General features: G+C 35.3%; 1 pseudogene; it reads right to left on the reverse strand.

Moving 5' to 3' along the window:
- Nucleotides 1-10,429: 10,429 nt before the first annotated feature.
- On the reverse strand, nt 10,430-12,681 carry LOC148194357 (uncharacterized; annotated as a pseudogene).
- Nucleotides 12,682-16,095: the final 3,414 nt, after the last annotated feature.

Genomic DNA, 16,095 nt, shown 5'->3' on the forward strand with positions numbered 1-16,095 from the left:
TTTCCTCTTCCTTCTCTCTAGATTTCTTCACCCATAGTTCATCTGTTCAGCAATCAGGGGGCACCTGAGTGATCCTTGCATCACAAGCTTCCTAATCCACCGATCAATTTCGTGTTTAGAGCGGATAAGTGTCGTTCTTTAAATTCTCGTGAATTTTTGGGATTTCTGGTACATGCAAGAAAGCTTTGTTGTTTGCATGTGTTTAACTGTATTATTTTCCCCTTTCTAACTTCATTTTGGTCCTTTGTGTGGTTTCTTATCACCAGTCGGTGAACTATAGGTATTCTTAGAATTTTCTGGTGTTGAGAGAAAATTCCTGAAGATTGTGGAAGCTGTCCGGTTTGGTTAGAGGTAAGGGAAGCTAGATAATTTAATTACTTAGTTTTGATGTATGAAAATGTTGTTTGATGATGTTGCATGTATGTGAAATTGAATGAATTGGTGTTCGGTACTAATGGTGTGGAATATTGATGCTGTGTTTAATATGATTGTGTATCTGCATGATTATGGTTCAGTGGCTGAGTGAAATTGGAAGGAAGGGTAGTAATTAAAACGGGGTAATTGTGTTTGGTTTAAGTTTGGTCTGTATAGGAAATCTGATTATCAGTCATTGAGTTCATGATTCTGCAGAATGGACTCTCAAATATGTGATGAAACTCTCTTAATGATGTTAGAAAGATTTAGATATTCTTAATTAATGTGTAGGGATGTTTATGATATACGTTTTGTGGATTAGAAGTTGGGCGAATGTAGTGAAATTGGTAAGGTTTGGTGTTGATCATAATTCTACAGTTATTCTGCAGAATTATGTAGTTTGTTGAGGGTCTTTAATTAACCGTTCGACTTCTCTCTGATGCTCGGTCTTAACTGAGTTCTGCTATTGTTGATTCTCAGTTAATGACCGCTCGGTCTTGTGTTGATATTCAAGTAAATATAGCAGTCGGTCTAAACATAACCTTTGATTATAAACAGCGTTCGGTCTATCATAGACTTTAACTGTTATTGACCGCTCGGTCACATACTATCTTGGTGGTGCTCGGTCATTTACCAATACTCGGTTTCAGAAGCGCTTGGTCTTGTACTAGCAGTTATGCTAGTGTTAGCGCTCGGTCTCGGTAGTACTTGGTCTTGTATCGGTACTCAGTTTGTATTGGTGTTCAGTCTAAGCTTTAAGTATTCGTTCTTAATCATAAGGGTTTGGTCTAAGATTCAAGTGTTCGGTTTTAGCTTTAGAATTCGGTTGTTCTGACGTTCAGCTTCAAAGACGTTCGGCTCATGATTGAGTTTACTATTTACATGATCGTTCGATCATATTCACATATTGAGAGTGTTCGGACATTCGGTCTTGTTCATAGGCTAAGGCTATCTTTTTCGTTCGGTTGTGCTCAAGGGTGATGTTTGTTTTACTGTTCGATTTGACGTTATTTAAATGTGATATGGATGAGGAAATATGTTGCTAATGAATTATGGTATTTATAATGTGATATGAAAGAGAATTCCAAGGAGGAATATCTCAGTGGTGGTTTCAATGTGGTGAAAGTATGAATATGGTCACACTAAGCTGGCGTTTATCCTGACATTCTAATGGTCATCGAGTCTCAAGTAGAGAATGATGGCGCATGTGGTGAGAATAGCAGGAGGCCTGGTTGCGTATAGCTTGGGGTTCCAACTATCGGACTAAACTCATGTGTAGTTTGTGATTTCCAACTACAGTGAGGGAAGAAGGGCTAACCTCGTGTGGCGGCTTGGGTTTCCAGCTATGGTACTCATGGGGTTTCCAATTTACCTTTCCACGAGTGCAAGAACGTCATAGCTACATAATTCATACAGTTCGGACAGTCAGAGTAAAAGTGGTCGATCATAACATGCTTGTATGATTTCTGTAGATGTATGATTGTATTATATGGTTGTATGAACTATATGTTTACATAGTTAATTAAATTACACTAGCTTACCCTTATTTTCCTGTCTTGTCATGTTGTCCGTTCGGTCCTCTTTGTCATTGTAATGATCACCCTATAGGTGTGAGCAGAAGGTGAGGAGGGTTCTCTGGAGCAGGCGCTGACAGAAGAGGGATGTTTTCCGTTAAGAGTAAGACCGTTCGGTCTTGTACTTGTTTTGCATTCAGTGTAAGACCGTTCGGTTGATACTCTTCTTATATAACCGATCGGTCTGTTCTTTGGGTTGTTTTAGTATAGGTTTCTGTAAAGTTTTAAATTTATGGTTATTTTAGAATAACTATAAATTAAGTTTATTTTACCTGTAACTCTTCTATTTTATTGTAAATGTAAGGACTCTTTAATATAATTTACAGCTGTATTTTTGGGATGTTACAAGAACCATGGGTACGTACGTGTATATGTTTGTAAGAGGAGTTGACTTGGTTTGTTATGTTGGGTTGTGATTTGTAAATGATGAGAATGGGTATATGTTTGTAAGGGGAGTAACCTTAATATAATTTATTTTTGGGGTGGTTTATGGATGGTTTCACGTTTTAATATTGTTTGGGTGATTCTATGTTGGCATGGTTATCTTAATGACTTTACTTCATGTTTGAGTGCTTATTATGCATGGGTTCTTGAGTTAGTTGTATGGTTATTTTCGTTTTTCTATATTATAAGTGTATAAACTTGTGTTTTGGTGCATTTTCACTTGAAGATGAGGGGTTTGAAGAAAAACGTGAATGATGGAAGTTTGGGTGAGTTTGGGGTATTGGGTTTCCTAGTAGAGAAGATATTGGGGGAGAGATAAGAGTTTTGGTTTTGGGGTTCCTTGTGAAAGTGGAACGAGAGAGTTGTTTTAGGAAGGGAAAAACCTTTATGAATGAGTTGGGGTTGTTAAAGTTTGAGGTGTAGGAGTTGTTTAAGTGGGTGTGAGTTCATGAGAATTGTGGGTATATGGTATTTTTACATGAAAATGAGAAGAAAGAATGGATGTGTGTGTGTTTAATGCTAGAAATGGAAGAAAGTGGAGTTGGCAAATCGAGAAGATCCACTTCATCTACTGGGCACAAGCAACTAAATAAGGTAGAACGGTTATAAAAATTATCTTTTCTGGTCATAAAGAAGGAAGACATGTAAAACTCGTTTAGCATCTGAAAACATACAAAATTCTAATAAAAAAACATTGTTATAACTTCTTCAAAAGCTTATACCAACAATTCAGACAATATTAATTGAACAAATAACATGTAAACAAACGCTAGTTAAATCCTTTTTATCCAAAATATTCTAATCATGATGCAAATCGATATTGTAAAAAATATTGTAAATAACATGGTTTTAAATAATTGGTCAAAAGATCGGCCTCACTTCTTCTAAGTATTGATGAGAATTAGCTAGAAAAACACTTGAAAAAACCACGACATAAATGTTTTCTAAGGTTTACAATTAGTATAAATTACTTGTTAATCATGAGAAAATTATTTTTTCAGTTAGGAATAATTAAGACTCGAGTATTCTAAATATTTTATATTTTATTTTACTTTTTTCACTACACAAACAAGGTTTAATGTATGAAAAATCCTAAACCCTAAACAGATTATTAAAACCATATATGTTTAAAATAAAGATCCGAATGTTATAAACAAAAAAGAAAATATAGGACAGAGGTTAAATAAATTAACGTATGATTCACTAGATATTTTAAATTTAACAGGTTTTTCTTTGACCGTTTATATTGACTGAGACATACACTTTCTCCAATGGATTTAATTTCTTTTGATTATTTAATTGAGGAAAAAGAGGACGTAAATTTATAATAAAGAAAAATAAGATAAGTTAAAATATGTAGAAAATATTAGTGAATATATATATTTTTTTCTAAATTTTTCTCTTTTCAACTCTTTTTTTCATCCTCAGTTTTTTTTTCTCTAAATCAAACATGCAAATAGAGGGAAAGAGCAAAATTTTTAGAGCTCTGCAGAAAAAATAATAAAGTAGAAATTAGAGATAAAAAGGTGAATAGAAAATATGAGGATCTTACTTTTGTTTTTGTACCAGAATATTAAACAGGAGGTGTGGGTTCCTTTTGTTAGAATATAGTGTTGAAGAATGTGCACATTTCAACACCCACGAGTTATACCAGTGAATTTAGTTGGAATATATAGCAGCTCATAAATGCTTATAATTTGAATTTTATTTCATGTAATCAATTATCAGTTGTAATGTAATTAATTAACAGTGTATTATAATAGATTATTATAATAAATCGTGTAACTCTTGTAGGATTTTAAGATATAAATTATAATCGATTATCAAACTTAAAAACCGTATAAGACACATGATTTCATTATTTTTTATTGTGGCTGACAGAAGTCGTGTCCATTTTGGTAAAAAAGAACTTCCAATGGGAGATAAAGGAAAAGAATTTTTTTTAACAATTTTTTGATAATGTGGTGACATGTGATTGATCCATTTTAAATATTTTTTTTAAAACAAATTCAAACAAATCAATAAGTTGTTAAAATATCTAAATCTATGTCACAATTGTTGCATCATGAGAATCATATAAAATTCTCAAAAATAAAAAAGTAAAGGGTACCTCGCGTGGAGTCGAGAAATAGTCCTGGTACTTAAAAAAATCTGACATGGAGGCCTTCATGTTCTTTTCTGCAGTCAATAAACAACAAAGTGACAATCTCTTATCTTCTCAATGTATGTGAATCAAGCATATTGTATGAAAGGTTTGAAAATTAAATTAAAAAACAACAATTTGTATGCTATCACAAAAACCGCTATGCAAATAGGAAGACAATAACAAATAATAGAACCACCTGCAGGGTTATTATTGAGGTTTCCGGATAAAAAAAATATGCATTGTAATCAAGGTATTAACTTGTTCACTACAAAAATATATAATTATACGGCGTTACCAGATTCTAATCCTTGGTAAATGTATTATCTAAGGTTGGCAAAATCGCTAGAAAAATCGCCGTTGACAAATAATTTATAACGATTTTGTTTAAAACCATCGCTGTTTGCGGGTTTTTACATAAATTATCTGTAATTGCTGGGGGTTTGCGTAGGTTATTCAAAATCGTCGAGAATTTCTGAATTTACTTATTTCGGTTTTAAAAACAGCCGGTAATACAATTAATTTAATATTTTTTAATTATTTAAATTATTTTTTCTGAATTTTTTTAAATTTCTGACCAGCACTGTATTTTTTGACCTTGTAACATCAACTTGAACTGAATGATCAATGACAAGATCAACAGAAACCCATCCATAATTATACCTAGGAAGTCAGAATAACTTCTAACAAACATAAAACATAAGGAAAATATGTCTAATACAGTGTTTTTCTTTTTCAAATTCTAGAGCGTCAGATCATTCCGGGAATCTGAATAAAATGTAAGAGAAATTAAAATTATTTCGCATCACTTTTCTCCCTGGTGGGTAACTGCACAGATTTAAAGAATCAACCTTTTTCAAATGTATTGCCCGTTAATGAGAGAATACAAGCCATTTAAGTGATATTAATACGAGTTTTCCTCTTGTCATGAGGTTCGGGTTCAATAAACTCTACTTCGGAATCACGTTGTTGCATGACTTATGTAGCTTTTCCGATGGATGGACCATAATACATATTCACTGCCATATACCTTTCGATTCAACTTAATAATAAAACAAAGAATCTGGACCCTTGCCTGCCAAGTTTTATGTTTAACTGTGAAGAAAATGAATATTATAAAGTATATTTGATAAATTTTAATGAATTATTACTACTGGTATGAATTTTAAAAAAAGTTATCAATACACTACTAATCAGTATTAGTTATAATTTAAGAAAAAATATTAAATTACAAAAAAAAAAAATCAACCAAGAACCCCAAAAAAATATTAACTTCAAGGTTCCTAAAACATCATCTGCAAAATTTTTCCTACTCTTCATCCAAATTCATAAAAGTCATAAAAACATGTAAAAAGGTTTTCAGTAACTTACTCACATTCCCCCCTGTTCAATCGATTGAGTAATCAAATTATGATGGCAATTCAAATTTGGAGTTTAAATATTCTCCAAATTATATCATAAATTTGTGTTCAATTTTCAAGTCTGGCACATGAACTCAAAACATTCTATGAAAAGATATATCACTCCTAGCCATATATATTATTAATTAAGGTAGACACTAATACAAATCATCACCAGCATCTTCAAAAAGCTGTCTGCATTAAAGATGCAAATTTACTATGAAGTTTGCATATCAGCAGGCAAAATAATCAAGAATGACCACTATAAGATCATATTATCCAAACATGTAAAAATGCATATTAAATAAAAACTACCATTTCACTGCACAAGATTGCAGAAGAAAGGCATTCATACAACTACAAAAACTAATATCTCCAAAACAATTGTGATAAGCAAAGTGCAACCATGTGAGAAAATAAGAACCCCTGCATAATTTTCTCAGCCTACCCTTTAACATTCTTTCCATTGATATAATATGGCCTTCTAACATTCGTATGAGTCAGTACCTCAAAGAAAATCTGTTCTTGAAGACATAGTTATAAGTTATGCAAAACTTTACTCATTATGCAGTCACAACACCTCTGTAGCAGTATTGGAGAAAATTATTCACCTTCATATAAACATTTACAAAGAAGATTCCTGTAAGCACACCAGTGATTAGAACAGATTATGTGGTTTTTAGGCATCTGAGAAAGTAAGGGACAAAAGGAGATGAAGAAAGACATTAGAGGAAATTGTCTATAATATACTCAGCGTAAAGCCCTTTGATGCATTGGATAAGACTTTTGTTGTTGTCATTGTTCAGATATATTATAACAGCATTATACATACATGTTTCTGTAAATATAATAACTTAATCAGTATTCAGAAGTCATAGATATAGTTCTTAAGAAGATAGTTTAGATGTTGAGATTTGAAATATTGAAGAAAAGGAAATTATATCACAAACCTCTCCTTACATCAACAATCTATTTATCTAAAATTATGGTTGTGATTAATCCAACAAATGATCATAATTATTAATCACTTCCAACAAAGTAAAACCTTTCAATTATATGCACCATTTACTGCTGCAAATTTATTTTGGGTTGTCTTTGTGCAAACTGGGGAGTGTATATTCATATATATTGTCTCTATCAGTATACTTATAAACTGATATATTGCAGAAAGAAGTGCCAAAAAGGTAACTACAGAAAAAATACTTGAAGAGTTGAGAGAAGATGAAAGTCTTATATTTTTCACTTAGAAAGCCTAATACAACTTACTACTGTATTTATAGGAGACAGTAGTTCTAAAAAGGAAAAGGGCGGAAAGCCCCTAACAAAGCCCTAACATAAATATTAATAATAATAAAGGCACTATACTTCAACACTCTCCCTCAAGCTGGAACATATAAATCATATGCACCAAGCTTGGAACATATAAATTGAATTCTAGGCCCCCTTAGAGATTTGGTCAGAATGTCTGCGCGTTGTTCATTAGAGTTGACAAACTCAGTAACAAGATCCTTTGACAATAACTTCTCTCTAATAAAATGACAATCAATCTCTATGTGTTTTGTTCTTTCATGAAACACTGGATTGGAGGCAATGTGAAGGGCGGCTTAATTGTCACAGTACAACTTCATCTGCTCATTTTCACAGTACAACTTCATCTGCTCATTTTCACAAAATTTCAACTCTTGAAGGAGTTGTCTAATCCACACAAGTTCACATGTAGTTAGAGCCATAGATTGATACTCAGCTTCAGCACTAGATCGAGCAACAACACTTTGTTTCTTACTTTTCCAAGATACAAGGTTCCCTCCAAGTAAAACACAATATCTTGGGGTAGATCTTCTGTCAATTGGACAACCAGCCCAATCTGCATCACGCTCAACTCGAGTGCTTCCCTTGTTCTCATACAACAATCCCTGTCTTGGGTTCCCTTTTACATATCTGAGAATGCGAATTAGTGCATTCCAATGATCAACATGTGGATTTTGCATAAATTGACTCACAACTCCCACCGGATAAGAAAGATCAGGTCTTGTTATGGTAAGATAGATAAGTTTTCCAACAAGCCTTCTATATCTCTCTGGGTCTGAGAAAAGTTCACCTTGGTCTTTTATTAACTTTTGATTTTAGTCCATAGGACTATCAATAGGCTTGCAATTTGTCAGGCCTGTTTTCTCCAAAATATCAAGAGCATATTTTCTATGTGAAATGATGACACCTTCCTTTGATTGTTCCACTTCAATACCAAGGAAATATTTTAGTCGACCCATATCTTTGGTTTGAAAGTGGTTGAACAAATGATTCTTTAATTGAGAAATTCTAGTAACGTCATTTCCTATAATGACAATATCATCAACATAGACCATAAGATAAACACATTTATGAAGAGAAGAGTGACTATAAAATACTGAATGATCCGCCTCACATCATTTCAATCCAAAATTTTGCACAACCCGACTAAATTTACCAAATCAAGCTCGAGGTGATTGCTTCAAGCCATGGAGGGAACGATGTAATTTAAAAACTAACCCAGACTCTCCCTAAGAAACAAACCCAGGAGGTTGCTCCATGTATATCTCTTCTTCTAGATCACCATGAAGAAAGACATTTTTAATGTCCAACTGGTAAAGGGGCCATTGACGAATGGCAACCATAGCAAGCAAAATACGAACACTACTGGTTTTAGCCACATGAGAAAAGGTATCACAATAGTTGAGGCCATATACTTGAGTATATCCCTTAGCTACCATACGAGCTTTGAGACGATCGATTTCACCAGTAAGACCCACCTTAATAGCATAGACCCATCTACAACCAACAGACTTCTTACCAGGAGGAAGAGGAACAAGGTCCCAAGTGCCATTGTGTTCAAGTGTCTGCATTTCATCAATCATGACTTTTTCGCCATCCAAAAATGAGAGTTGGGATATTTGATTTCAGAAATGATTGTTTATTCCATTTAAAAGTTTTCAGACTTGATATTTTTATTGTAAAAGAGATTATTTGAGATTTTCATTTTGAACAGACAACGTTTATTATTATGTTTTACTTCCGCATTGTAATCGAATAAAGTTTGATTATCCGAAATAAATGTTTTATAGATAAGTTTTGAAATTTTTTTTTTACACTGTGACATCTCAAAAAATCGGGGTGTTACAAAGTGCCTCATGAACATTATTAGGAACCTTAATGGAAGATAAGGAAGAAACAAAAGAGAAATATGGAGCAGACAAACGATGATAACTAAAAAATTATAAACAGGATAAGGATTACGTGTAGAGCGAATACCTTTCCGAATAGCAATAGGCCAATTATTATCTGAGTCAAGAGAGGGTGAAGAGGATGAAGGATCCATGGTTTGGGAATCTGATGAAGGAGGATCTGAGTCTCGAGGATCTTCAGTGTTCTGAGTTTGAGATTGTGTCTGACATTGATATGTGAGAAGAGGTGGAGGAACAATGTCATTTGCATTTTGAGTTTGAGGTAAAGAAGCAGGAGTAACCAAGGGATCACATTATGGTAGAGGAAACATTTGTTGAACAGATGAACGGTCCTCATGGAGGACAAGAAAAACGGTGTATCCTCAAAGAATGTGACATCAGCAAACATATAATACCTCTTGGTTGAGGGAGAATAACATTTATACCCTTTCTGAAGGCAAGAGTATCCCAAAAAGACACACTTAATAGCTTTTGTAGAGAGTTTATCAAGACCTAGAGAAACATTATGAACAAAACAAGTACACCCAAATATACGAGGAGAAACATGGTAAAGAGGGTCATTTTGGAAAAATGACAAAGTGAGGGACTTTATTCTCAAGAGAGGAAGAAGGCATCCTATTGATCAGAAAATAAGCAATAAGGACTACATCACCCCAATGATGAACATGAACATTAGTATTCACCATCAGGGAGCGTGCAGTTTCAATGAGATGTCTATTCTTTCTCTCTGCAATGTCATTTTGTTGTGGAGTGTGGGGACATGTTGACTGGTGTAAAATTCCTTGGGAAGATAAGAATGAAGAAAATGTTGTAGAAAAGTATTCCTTAGCATTATCACTTCTGAGGATTTTAATTGTCTTCCCAAATTGGTTCTCAATTTCATTAAAAAAAGACACAAATATTGCCAAAAGTTGAGATCTCTCTTTCATTACATAAACCCAAGTACATCGAGAAGATTCACCAATGAAGGTTACAAAATAATTAAAACCAAAAGAAGTAACATGACTTGGTCCCAAAATATCAGAGTGAATAGTTGAAAAGGCAAAATTACATCGCGTCTCAAACTTTTTAGGATAGGAAGATATAACATGTTTTCCTAAATGACAAGACACACAATCTAAGACTTGAATGTGTTTGAGACTTGGAACCATCATCTTCAACTTGGATAACCTTGGGTGGCCCAATTGATCATGGAAAATTTTTGGGGATGAAGTTGCAAAACAAGAAACTGACGAGTTAGGTTTTAAGAAATAAAGTCCTTGTGACTCATGTTCTTCTCCAATCAGACGACCCATACCATGTTCCTGTATAATAAAGGAATTAGTAGAAAAGGTTACAGAACAATTTAAGGAACGAGTTAATTGACTCAAAGAGATTAAATTGTAAGGACAATGAGGAATATACAAAACAAAATTCAATTTTAGTGAAGGAGATAGGGAAACTTTTTCATTCCCTTGAGATGCAACTTTGGATCCATTGGTAATAGGAATGAAATAAGGAGTTTTCGGAGAGGACATGGAAGAAAATGAATGGATGTTACCAAAGATATGATTTGAGGCACCTGAGTCAAGAATCCATGGACCATGACCTTCCACAGATTGAAAGATGCATGCAGTTGACACATTTGACATTGAGGAGGATTGGCCAAGATTAGAATATTTCTCAAACTTGTACCTCAAAAAGTCTTGGTACTCTTCATCAAAAGTTCTAGATTCTGAATTATCAGATTTAGACACATGAGCAACTTTGTCTGGAAAGCCATGCAAGGAATAACATTTATCTTGGGTATGACCCATTCTCTTACAATATGAGCATTGAGGACGTCCACTTCTATAACACCTTACAACTTCGACCATCACGTCCTCCACGGTTGCTCCTACCTCCTCCTCTTCCTCGTGGTGTCACCATTGTTGATGTTTCAAAAGCATCACTTAGATTCTCGTCTTTTAACAATATAGGCACCCGAAGGAGTGATAACAGTTGAAAAACTGTTATTTTCATGATTAAAATTGACACTAAAAGCAACCTTTACACTTAGAAACTAGCTTGAAATCATGCTTTTCTTCATATTTTTAGAAATAAGAGAGCTGGACAGGTTTATGCTTGATTTCAGTGTTTTTGTGCAGGTTTTAAGGTGAATTTGGTGAAAGAAGTGAAGAAGGAGAGAGATGAAATCAGAAAAGACAATAAAAAGTGCAAAAGGAGAAGCCGAAGTCACCGCTCAGCGGCAGTTTACCGCTGAGCGGCACTTAGGAGCTTGCGGGAGGTCCGCTGAGGGGCAAAATGGCCGCTGAGGGGAGCAAACAAGTCACGCACTCACCGCTGAGCGGTATTTTACCGCTGAGCGGCACTTTAATGGGCTTGGACTTGACTTTTTGTAATTTACGAATGATATATAAACTTTAGGGTCTCCTAGGGTTAGGCATCTTTGGCAGAAACGAGGCAAACACTCTCTCTTCCACCCCTTTGAAGGAGGATCTTGCATGCTGAGGCTTCCTCTTCACCTTTTTAGGGTTTATTCTTTCATTCTTTCATTGTAATTCATCTAGGTTCACCATGAATATGGTGAACTAAACTCTGTATGTTTGTTGGGGAATCAATGTAATCTTTTGAAGCTCTCATATATGGAATCTGTTTTTACATCTTTTAATTAAGACTTATGCTTTCTTTTCATCATTAGTTAGGGTTTTTCCTCTTTGCTTAATGCTTGCATTGTTTAACTCATTCGATGCATGATTATTGGTTTTGTCGATACGGGCACGTACGGGGAAGTCTAGATCCGGGGAATTTCTCCCAATTTTATATTGGTTGTCATTAAGCTCCTGCACTTATGAACTGATCATTAGGAATGCTAGGAATTGTATGAACTCGTGATTAGGGAGAAGCCTTCTGGAAAGGTACATTAGAGAGTGGCATTAACAATGATGATTTGACTGTTGAATTCCTAAAAATATATGAGAGTGGATAAGATGAAATTGACCCCCAACAACATATTCATACATAAATTTCATTGAAAGTGTTTATCTTTTGATTTTTGCCATTGATCAAAACTTCATGCATACATGTTTATTTTCTGTCTTGCATATTAAACTCCAAATATTTCGTCTTTTAAGTCTTAACTAATCAGTAACCAACACAACTAAACTAGGCCGTGAGTCCTTTGGGAAGAACGATACTTGGTCTTACCAAGTTTATTACTTGAACGATTCGGTCACACTTGTCGATTGAAAACAAGTTTGTGACATCATAATTTGGTGTTCATAAATTTGTCCATCAAGGAGTCGAGTAACTAAGACATCCATCGACAAGATTTGATCACCAGCTAAAACTTGATCACGTACATGATCAAAATCAGGGTGTAAACTTTTCAAAATTAGGACCATGTAAAACTTGTCAAGCTTTTTGTTGAGATTTTGTAATGAATCAGCTACAAAGAAGTTCTTTAAATCTTCTACCACAGCCCGAGCTTTTGCTATATGGGAAACCATATTATAGTTGACTTGTTTGAGAAAAGTTGCTCCTTGGGTTGCATCGAAAGGATGTTGTACATCAGTAGCAAAAATATCTTGGGCCTTTTCCAAAAAGTGAAGCATGTCTTATAGGGTATCAAGATATCTAGAACCTCTTGCTCAACCGATTGCCACAAAACAACACATAACTGAAAGTCTAATTTTTGCAGTGAGATTTTTCTTCATCTGGGACCATAGAAATATCTTGTTCAAGGAGATCATGGTTTCCTATACCAAGAAACCACAATTCCACAACAAAGGACCATGATAAATAATTTTTCCAATTTAGTTTTGTAGATGTAATGATAGGGGTAGTAGATAAAGAGGAATTAATTCTAGTAGAAGAGGCCATTTTAAAAATGTGAGAAGAAATGGGACTTAGGGTTTCAAAAATGTAAGGGAGGAAACCCTAGGTATGAGCCCAAGCCAACGAAACGGAGAAACAAGAAGGAAAACACACTTAAGAAGCCCCAACGAGACGATCTGGAGTGACGCGGTGTAATTCCGACACCGAGACTGGACAGAAAGAAGCGACGTGTGGCCGCTGGTGCGGAGGCTTCAGCGGACTGAACCACCAGGGTTGGGTTTCACTTCTCAAGGCGCACCTAACCCTTGACTTTGCTGAAGAAAACGACGCTTGGCGATGGCGGCGACAGCGGACAGCAGCGGCGATGACAGACAGTGGAGCGAACGACGGAAATGGCAAAGACGATGCTACCCACAATAGAGAAAGAAGACACAAAGGTCTGGCTCTTGATACCAACTTGAAGAGTTGAGAGAAGATGAAAAGTCTTATATTTTTCACTTAGAAAGCCTAATACAACTTACTACTGTATTTATAGGAGACAGTAGTTCTGAAAAGGAAAAGGGTAGGAAGCCCTAACAAAGCCCTAACATAAATACTAATAATAATAAAGGCACTATACTTCAATAAAAATATACCAAAATTAGTCTTACGTCATTTAAAATTAGTCTAAAAAAGGGAGGTAGCTTGACAGTTATCACAAAGACAGTTTTGGGTGGTAGATGCTTCTTCACCACATTAATGTCCATTCTATCACATGAGACACAAAACTTAAGTGTAATTTAAAACTGAAAAGGATGCAGGAAACACTAAGCCATCACAACGCTTGGTAATGACCCAAGTCACCGTCCAAAACAAAGACAATCTAACTCGAAATTAAGTAATATGCTTCAACATTATCTCATTTTAGTAATTTGTTTGCAATGTAAGTAATGATTAAAGGTATTGGGCTGAGATTGGGCCGTGATTAAGATTTCGCTAATTCCAAGACCACGTCGAAAACTATAAATACGGGTCAAAGGTATTTACTGTGCATTTATTACTATTACATTGAGGTACACCTCCGGACGGTGGTGGAACGAAGAAGAAGATTCAAGAGAGCAATCAAACGGCGCTTAAGGACAAATTGTGAAGGTGTTTGGAGTAACTCGACCTCACATCAAAAACTATTTAGAATTATTTTTAGTTAGTTGAAGTAATCATTGAATAGATGACCTGTAGTAACCAGTTCTTCCATTTCAGCCTGTATAAGGCTTAATTCTGTCACACTTTAGAGAGATACACGGTTCTGCATTACAAAAACAGTTTCAGTTCAGTTTCCATTTTCTTCAGTTTTCTCTGCATGTTTCCAGTTCCATACGGTTCTACATTGTTGCTACCATAATAGAAAATTATTTTCGTTTAGCTTATCATCAACTGAAATTAGAAAATAAGAGGTTAAAAAAAAGGAAGAGATTGAGGGTTTTCCAGTGGTAGTTAGGGCGGTGGTGGGTGTTGAGAGACATGAATTGTGTTAGGAATATAACTCAAGCCTCCAGCTGTTACATTTCAAAATTCCGTTAATTTTGTTTGTAGTTTACCTTCACATGATGTGTATAAATACATCACAAACTCTAGTGTAATAACAATGCTTTACAACACAATAATATTCATTTTTAGTTTTTCTCTCTCTGGTTATTTTTCATTTCGCTCAGACCGTTCGGTCATACACTGATATCGATCGGTCACGCCACTCGGCTCTCACACCGATCGGTCTAGGTCACGCAGCTCTCTCAACTCTTGCTTTCTCAACTCTTTCTCCCTACCTTTCCAACAATGGTATCCAAAGCGTCAGATTCGAAGGAGGACTTGTGGTGCTTGCTTATGAAATCACGTCAACACTGTGGTGGTTCGATAGAGTAATTGAACCAACAAGAATGACAGACAAGAATTTGGCTCTTGAGCGAGGAGAAGAGATTGAGCTATGACTGATATCCCTACAATAAGTTTTCTTGTTCTTACAGACAAAAACTAGAGCAGGTGGAGTACGCAGATGAGGGTCTTGTTTCGGTTTCAAGACGTCAGTGACATTGTTGAAGAAAAGGGATACAAGCCTGATGATGGTGACTTAGAGGAGCATAAGGCAACGTTCAGAAAGAAGGATGACAAAGCATTGTTCATCATCCATTAGTGTGTCGATGACATGCACTGTGAAAAGATTCAAAATGCTGGAACGACGAGAAAAGCCTGGAACATATTGGTGCGATGCCATGCTAGAAGTGACAGGATCAAGAAGGTGAAACTTCAGACATTGAGAAGGCAATACAAACTCATGCAGATGGACGACAATGATAAGGTAAGTGAGTATTTCAATAAGATTTTGTCGATTACTGACCAAATGAAAGGTTATGGTGAAGCCATCAATGATCTCATGGTAATTGAGAAAATTATGAGATCACTACCTCAAAGATTTGACTACATTGTAATGGCAATTGAGGAGTCCGGAGATCTTGAAAACCTGAAGATTGAGGAACTCCAAAGTTCCTTGGAAGCGCATGAGATGAGGATGCTTGATAGACTATTCCAGTCATAAGTGCAGATGAGATCAAAAGAATGCCTAGAAATTGTGCATTCGGATATATGTGGACCGTTCGGTGTGCCCTCATGTTAAACTCTTTGGCAAGTGCACCAAATCGTTCAAGTAATAAACCATGGTAAGATCGGGTATCGTTTTCCCAAGAGACTCGTAATACTAGAAAATTGTGCGATTAACAACTCATCTAGACTCAAGAACAACTCATCATTTAAGAATATGTGCAAAAAGATAAATTCACAAGTAATTACAAGGTTGGACTTTGGTATTGAAGGCACTTGGAAATGGAAAAGACTAGAAATGGTATGAAATGACATTGTTAAGGTTAGTTTTCACCAATGCACTCTTGTGTATAACCAATTTCATCTCCTCTCTATCAATTTACTAAAGTCAATCCACTAAAACACTCTAGCCCTAATCCCTTAGGTGAAAGAGCCTAGGTTTTCCTTATCAAACTCCAATCCCTTGGACAATCTAACAAGCAAACCCACATTAAGAACTAGGATCTAAGACAACA

Source organism: Vigna umbellata, chromosome 8, assembly GCF_029865625.1.
Source record: "Vigna umbellata cultivar VRB3 chromosome 8, Vumbellata_1.0, whole genome shotgun sequence".
Lineage (NCBI taxonomy): Eukaryota > Viridiplantae > Streptophyta > Magnoliopsida > Fabales > Fabaceae > Vigna > Vigna umbellata.